The following is a 7,357-nucleotide window of genomic DNA, read 5'->3' on the forward strand; positions in this document are numbered from 1 at the left end:
TGAATAAATAAAATCTTAAAAAATAAAATAAAATAAAAATAAAATAAAACATGTAGGGATGCCTCAGTGGCTCAGCGGTTGAGTGTCTGCCTTTGGCTCAGGGTGTGATCCTGGTCCCAGGATCGAGGCCCACATCGGGCTCCCAGCGAGGAGCCTGCATCTCCTTCTGTCTGTGTCTCTGCCTCTCTCTCTGTCTCTCATGAATAAATAAATAAATAAAATCCTAAAATGAAACATGGAACTATCTTATGATCCAGCAATCCCACTCTAGGCATATACCCAAGAGGAACAAAGTCTGTGCTCCTAGGCAATGTGTAAAAGAATGTTCTTAGCAGCATTTTTAGTGATAACCAAAAATTGGGAACAACTCAAATATCCTTCAATAAGAGAACAGGTAAATAAGTCCTGGCCTTTTCATACAATGGAGTCCTATACAGTAATTTTTTAAAATACACAAAACAACATAAGTGAATCTCACAAATATTAAGCTGAGCGAGAGAATCCAGTTACACAAGAAAGTACAGTGTATGAGTCCATTTCTGTGAAAGTCCAGAAGAAAAAAATGGTGTATTTCGTTTTATAGCAATTAATTTCAAGTGCACACAAAAGTTGTACTTGTATAGTACAGAAAGACACAATAATCTCTGTTCTTTAAATAAATGGACATGATCAAAGGAATTAATTATACGGACTGTACGCAAGCAATGTCTTATAATCTAATCACCGCCTAATGGGGGAGACTGAGTAGGAGCATGATAGCCTTAGACATTCATAAAAAGCCAGAAACAGCCTTCGGCAAACATTACATATCAGACCCCCGGGGTGGAATAATATTTTAAGATATTAACCACTGGGTCCCCACCCGGCCCCAGGATTTTCCCACAGCCCTTCCTCCCACTCAGGCTCAATGCACTTTGCCTCGGGGCAGGAATGACACAGGAAGAGGGAAAAGAAGCCTTTGTAGTTCTAAAAGTCTAACCCACAGCAGGGACCAGAAAGAGCACAGGGCATAGGACAAAAGATTCCAAAGAATACGTAATGACTCAGAGCCAGTTTTTCCCACCCTCCAAAATCGCTTTTCCAAATCCCTTGGATTGCCAGAAGAGCACTAGAGGGGAGTATAAAAAGCTGGGCCCCTAAAGAGGTGCCCTGTGGCCTGCCTTCCCTGGGCTGCATCCTGGGGTAGGGGGCCGGGTTGGGGGAATGCTAGAAATCCCACACAGGTCGAGGGATCCAAGTGCAGAAGGTGCTTATTTTCACTGCCCAAATGGAACCCAAGCGGTGAACTAACATTAAGTTTCTAGCACCAGATAGGATGAAAGCTAAAGTATGAGAACAGGTAAAGAACAACAGAGAATTTCTGTTTCTTGCCCAAGTGTATAAATGTCCTGAGGTTTGCTGTCGTGCTTTCCCTGAGTACAGGTCTGATTATCTGCTTCTCAGTCTCTCAGAAGGTGCACAACAAGATTTATCTGGAGACTCTGGGTTTCCCTGAGCAAAATCCATGACTACTGTCAGTTCCAGGGCATCATGAAGCAGTGGTGGAGGCAAGGGGCTTACCCACTTTTAGGATATGTGGCAACCAAAAAAAGCACCAAAATATGAGATTTCCCAGATTTCCTCTCCCAAGTTCATGGCACTGGATTCTCCTTACCCTGTTCAGCATGACTCGTTCTAGTGCCCTCTGGGAGAGGTCTACCCTTGCAAGAGGATTTCTCCAGAGGCTTTCCTACAGAGCTGAGAGGTAAAAGGGAAAGGTAGAAGAGAGTGGAAATCTCATTAGTGTCCTGGGGGAGGAGTCACTGGGTGATGGGGGAAGGGGGAGTTTGCAAGGTGGGAAGCAAGTGGACAGAGAAGAAAAGATGGCTTACAATTTATTGCCCTGGATTAGGTATCGTCTTGCTTTGTGTTTGAGTAATACGTTTGTCAGCTATTTTGAAATTACTTTGAGATGGCGGAGACTGCACTACTTTTAGCTATAGTTTTGGTGGCCACAGTGCTCAATAGTAACTCTTGAGTGGCAAGTTCCATTGCTCTTACCAGTAAGCAGCAGCAAGTCACACGTTCTGGTGGATTTAAGCTTAAAGGTCATTTATTAAAGAGGTTTTGGGTAGCTCACAGAATTTGGAGAAAGGTAGAAAACTGGGCTTGGGTCTCTATATGATCTATATGATCCTAAATGATCCTAAAATGATCTTAAAACTTCATGAATCTTACAAGCTTTATCCTATAGCTCATCTCAGTTTTCCTTTCCTTCATGAACTTTGGTTTCAGGTCTGGAACAAGTGTATCTGAGAGATCAAGTCCAGGTCATGCTCCTGGGATCTCAAAAAATGTGTAATTGTCATTTTCAGCTTCCTAGCAGGTGATGATGGACTCTGACACCTTGACCTGAAAAGAGGAGGAATTTCACCAGAAATTCTCCATGAGAGGAGGTCACTGGCTGGGAACCAGAAAGATGGGACTTGTTTACCATTGAGGTCAACTACCTCAAAAGCCTTTAGGACACCAGGTTCATTATTTAGTGCTTGTTAAAAATGCAGATTCAAGGGCACCTGAGGGGCTCAGTTAAGCATCTGCCTTTGGCTCAGGTCATGATCTCAGGGTCCTGGGATCAAGCCTCGAGCTGGGCTCCCTGCTCCTCAGGGAGCCTGCTTTTTCCTCTCCCTCTGCCTGGTACTCCCCCTGCTTGGGCTCATGCTCTCTCTATAGATAGATAGATAGATAGATAGATAGATAGATAGATAGATAGATATTTTATATATACACATATATATAAAATTAAAAAAAATTAAATGTAGATTCCATGTCCCTTCCTCTGAGCTACTAAATCTGAATCTATGAGAATGGGGTCCTGGAACTGTTGTTTTTTCACCAGCAGCCCTAGTAATTTTTATGTACCTCAAGCTTTAGTATATACTCCCATCAGTATCCTTGATATTCACTCTAAAAATCTGCATATGTTGGAAGCATTGTTGCCTTCCCACCTGGGGTAGCTGGGAGAAAAAGTATAACTCTAAGCAGGGTGTCCATTGTAGAGTTTCAGAGCGTAACATTGTTGGTTTGAACCCCAGTTCTACCCTGTATAGCTCTGAAACTTCAGAAAAGCTACTTTATCTCTCTGATCTTTGGTTGCTTTGCCTGTAAAATGGGATAACAATAGTATTAATCCATATTAGTTAAGGTGGGACAGGCTATGTTGCTGTAACAAACAGTCCAAAGTTTCAATGGCCTGATTTAGTAAAAGTTTATTTCTTGTTCCACAGGTGGGTACAGGTGGATGGCTTTCCCTGGAAGCTCCCTCTGACCATGTGGCCTCGTTTCATGGGGCACAACCTGGAGTCATTTGTTTACAATTTTGTAGTTGAAGAAGACAAAGCAAAGAGACTATGAGATATTATATGGCCAGGCTGACAGGGGGCACCTAACTTCTGCTCACATTCCATCTGTCGGAAATCTGTGGTATGACCAACCTGACTTCAAGGCAGGCTGGGAAATGCTGTGAAAGACACAGATTTGGTAGAAAACCAATGGTTTCAGCTACAACTATCTCATAGGATTGTCATGAGGACAAAATGGGCCACATGTATGAAACACCTACAGATGTTATTGTCATTCCATTTTAGCAAGTTTTTTGTTTGGGCGTTTTTGGTTTGTTTGTTTCTGTTTTTCCTTTAAGGGAGGAAAATGCATGATGGCAGGGTTTTCATGGTTTTATTTACCACAGATAAAACCTGCATATGCGTTGCCTCTTCATTTTCTTTGCTGCGCAGCCTAACATTGGGATTGGAGACTCTGATAACCAGCTGGGCTGCTCTTCCCATGATGGTTTTGAGGTTCTTGGGTTTTTTTGAGCAATCTCCACACAATAAGGTCTGTTGCACATCAGCAGCACTTACAGCTCCATGATGTTGAGGACCAGGAATTTCTGGAAGCCACTGGGCTGCGTGTGCGTCATTTTCTTGTTCCCATAGCCAGTGTTGGGTGTGACAATCTGGCCCTTGAATGTTCCATGTATCCTGTTGTCAATGCCTCTGGGTTCCCACCAGTTACATTTAATTTTTTTTAATTAAGAGAAAAAAACTTTGGACACAAAATTAATAGATGTTCAGTATAGAAAAATTATATAGTACACATAAGCAAAAGAGTAAAACAAAAACTAACTGTAATTCTCCACTTAGAGATAATAACTACTAAAATATGAGCCTTTTTAGTTTTTTACAAAAAATAATATTTAATTCTGCACATCATTTTAGAAGTTTTGTTTTGTTTTGTTTTTTGTTTTTCTTTGGGGGGGCAGTCATAAAGATTTCATTATATCCATATTTAAGTAACTATTGCATGATTATTGAAGATTGTGATGATAGGCCCCGTCACATAAAGTTTTTTAAGGTTCCACAAAATCAGTAGTTTAACATTAGGGGTACACAGATAATCTAATGTTGTGAGGACTAATTTAGGCAGCAGTTTTGTTCTATGAAAGGATGTAGAACCACTCAGAGCAATTTTTCAAGAACCTAAAGAGACTTTCTCGTAACTATTCTTGTTTTTAAATACTGGTTTAAAAAGTACAGCAACCCTATTCACCAACAAGTCTAGAGCTCAAATGGAGCACCAGTTTACAATCTCTGCTTTGCGGCATTTTTCCAACATCAGTGTGGTATTCCAAAAGTAACCAAACGAGGATTAAACATTTAAAAACTACCCTTTTCCTGCCCCAATACAAAGCCCTAGGAACTAAGTCACTACATTTTAAGTAGCTAGCAGCATTTCACTATCAATAACATAAGTCTGATTCACTGATATAATTACTAATCAGAGCCATCTTTTAGTCCATTTCTACTAAAATTCCAGAATAAACTTGGAGTATTTCCATATTCTGTTTTACAAGCTATTGCATTTCATTTCAAATATTCTACTTTTATTCAGTCTAAAGCAGACTAGTATTGGTCAATAGCAAGTTTATCATGGCAAAATTTTAGTTTTAGGTCACAGGTCTGGAGGAAAACTCTTGGGACTTCACTCTGTATACACTAGTGCTTTTCCTCACGACTAAATGTCACTCATGAAGAAAACCAATTTTACTGCTTATTTAGTAAAGACAAATAAAAGTACACTTCTTTTTCAATTAAAAGATTACTATGTGACAACAAAGTTTGCATTTTTAATAACATAGATTACCAACAAGGTCCTGACCTAGTCATCAAAAATCAAACAGAACCTCAAATCTAAAAACAAGAAACAGACACAATCACACACATATTCTGACCAAACTAATCCTAAATATTTCCCAAATAAAAAAGCACAATTATTACATTCCATGTTTCAGAGAAGAGGCATGAAAGATTCATGCCGTTAAGTTTATTTACAAACATGTTGAGTATGTTGAATTCAAGAGTTTGATCCATTTTTCAAAGCGACTGCACCTCCTAAAATGTTCCTTTTCACATCTGTTTAATGGATTGATTAAAACATCTTTATTTCTGAAGCAGTTGGTGTCTTACTATAAAAAAAAGGTGCAGCCAATCCAGATCCAAAATACAAAGTCATCATAAGTAGTAGCCTCCACTTGGTTTCCACTGACAATGGCAAATTCTTCCCGGGGCCCTCCTCATAGTGGCTCCTGCGGACCACAGAAGTTGTGAACCTCAGGATGCTCTGTCCCAACATAGCGCCACTGAAAGTTCTGGAAAGTCACAGACCCTAAGTAGGCAGAAACGACAGCACCACACCAGGGCCTCTCCGCGACCTTGTTCCTCGGTCTTGTTTTTGTTTTTTTCACACATAGTGATATATATAGTACAACCTGCTTGGGTTGCCAATGGGCACACTTCCATGTCCCCATTTTCAATATGCAATAGTGAATGAGTGGTACGGATGTACTATCATATTTTCAAGCACTTCACCAATTGTTGGACATTCTTACTACTATAATCGACTCTGTGATGAACATTTTATGTTAAATCCCCGCACACTTCCTTGGCTATTTATTAGCCTGGGTTTTTCCACTTCCTTTACATCTGTATGTTGGAGCTGGCTGGTTCCGCTGGTCATTTAATCAGCCACGCAGACTAGAACCGGTGGAACAGGTTGGGTTGACTGCTGTAAAAACTAGCCAACCCAAGCTTTGACTCTTAAAATTATTTCTGTTCCCTGGGGATTATGCCCCCAGCTCAAACACTCTCTGGCATACACAGTGAGGGAACTGCCTCACGCGTTACCTCATATTCTTAAGAGAATACACTGTCGTCTTTGCCCTAGTCAAGAGGAGCCCCTGGCAGCATGGGCTATGTTACTATTTATATAACACGTTTTGTACATCCAGGAGGGTGCCAAATGTATTAAGTCAACGAGAGTCACTTGCACGATGCGTATGGGATCAGGATATAACATTTTGAAGTCCTTTTTTTGTACAATGAATCGTCTTATATAAAATCTACAGATGACCTTCTAGACAGAACTTTAAAAAAATCTGGACAAAAAGTTTCAGAAGAATTATTCTTCTTCTGTTGGATCTTTGCTTATGCTCACCTCTGTTTAAATGGGGGCTCTGACGGAGGCCAGTAAAGCCCTTACTTGATTGTGCCATGACCTATTTTTAAAGTGTACCTCCCCCCAAAATAATAAAATAAAATGTCCCAGCCCCTTGACTTCCTACAGAGGATAAAGTCCCAACCTCTTAGCACATGTGATTTCCTTGACATGCTGAGTCTGGCCTCAAACCTCCCCCATATAGCTCTGTCTCCTGCCCATCACATTTTTCTTAGTGTTACAGGATAGATCGTAGCACTTGGTATCAAAATTGCTTTAAATATCTGTCTTCCCCCCGCCATAGCTTATATTTTTAACCACGAAATACTGTTCTTCTCTTCTGCCTATATCTAATAAGCTAGTACCTGGATATAGTAGGCAATCAATAAATGTGTGTCATTAATAATAACTATCATAGGGCAGCCCAGGGGGCTCAGCAGTTTAGCACCTGCCTTCAGCCCAGGGCCTGATCCTGGAGACCTGGGATTGAGTCCCGCGTTGGGCTCCCTCCATGGAGCCTGCTTCTTCTCCCTCTGCTTGTGTCTCTGCCTCTCTCTGGGTCTCTCATGAATAAATGAATAAAATTTTTAAAAATAATAACTATCCTATAAGAAGGACTAGCACTTACTATGTTTTAAGGGATTTATTTGTTATCTCCCTTAATCCTCACAATAGCCATGAGCTTGGTACTATTATTATGCCCAGATGAGGGGATTTTACAGATAAGGAAACTAAGGCACAGAGGTTAAGCCAAGTCACCCAAGATTACAACAATACATAGAGGGCAGAAATGAAATTTAAACCCAGGCAGTAGTCCCCAAAATCC

The 7,357-nt window shown here is 40.6% G+C and overlaps 1 pseudogene; it reads right to left on the reverse strand.

Moving 5' to 3' along the window:
* Positions 1-5,477: 5,477 nt before the first annotated feature.
* Positions 5,478-5,797, reverse strand: LOC140613847 (cytochrome c oxidase subunit 7C, mitochondrial pseudogene; annotated as a pseudogene).
* Positions 5,798-7,357: the final 1,560 nt, after the last annotated feature.

This window comes from Canis lupus, chromosome 22 (genome assembly GCF_048164855.1).
Source record: "Canis lupus baileyi chromosome 22, mCanLup2.hap1, whole genome shotgun sequence".
In the NCBI taxonomy this organism is placed as follows: domain Eukaryota; kingdom Metazoa; phylum Chordata; class Mammalia; order Carnivora; family Canidae; genus Canis; species Canis lupus.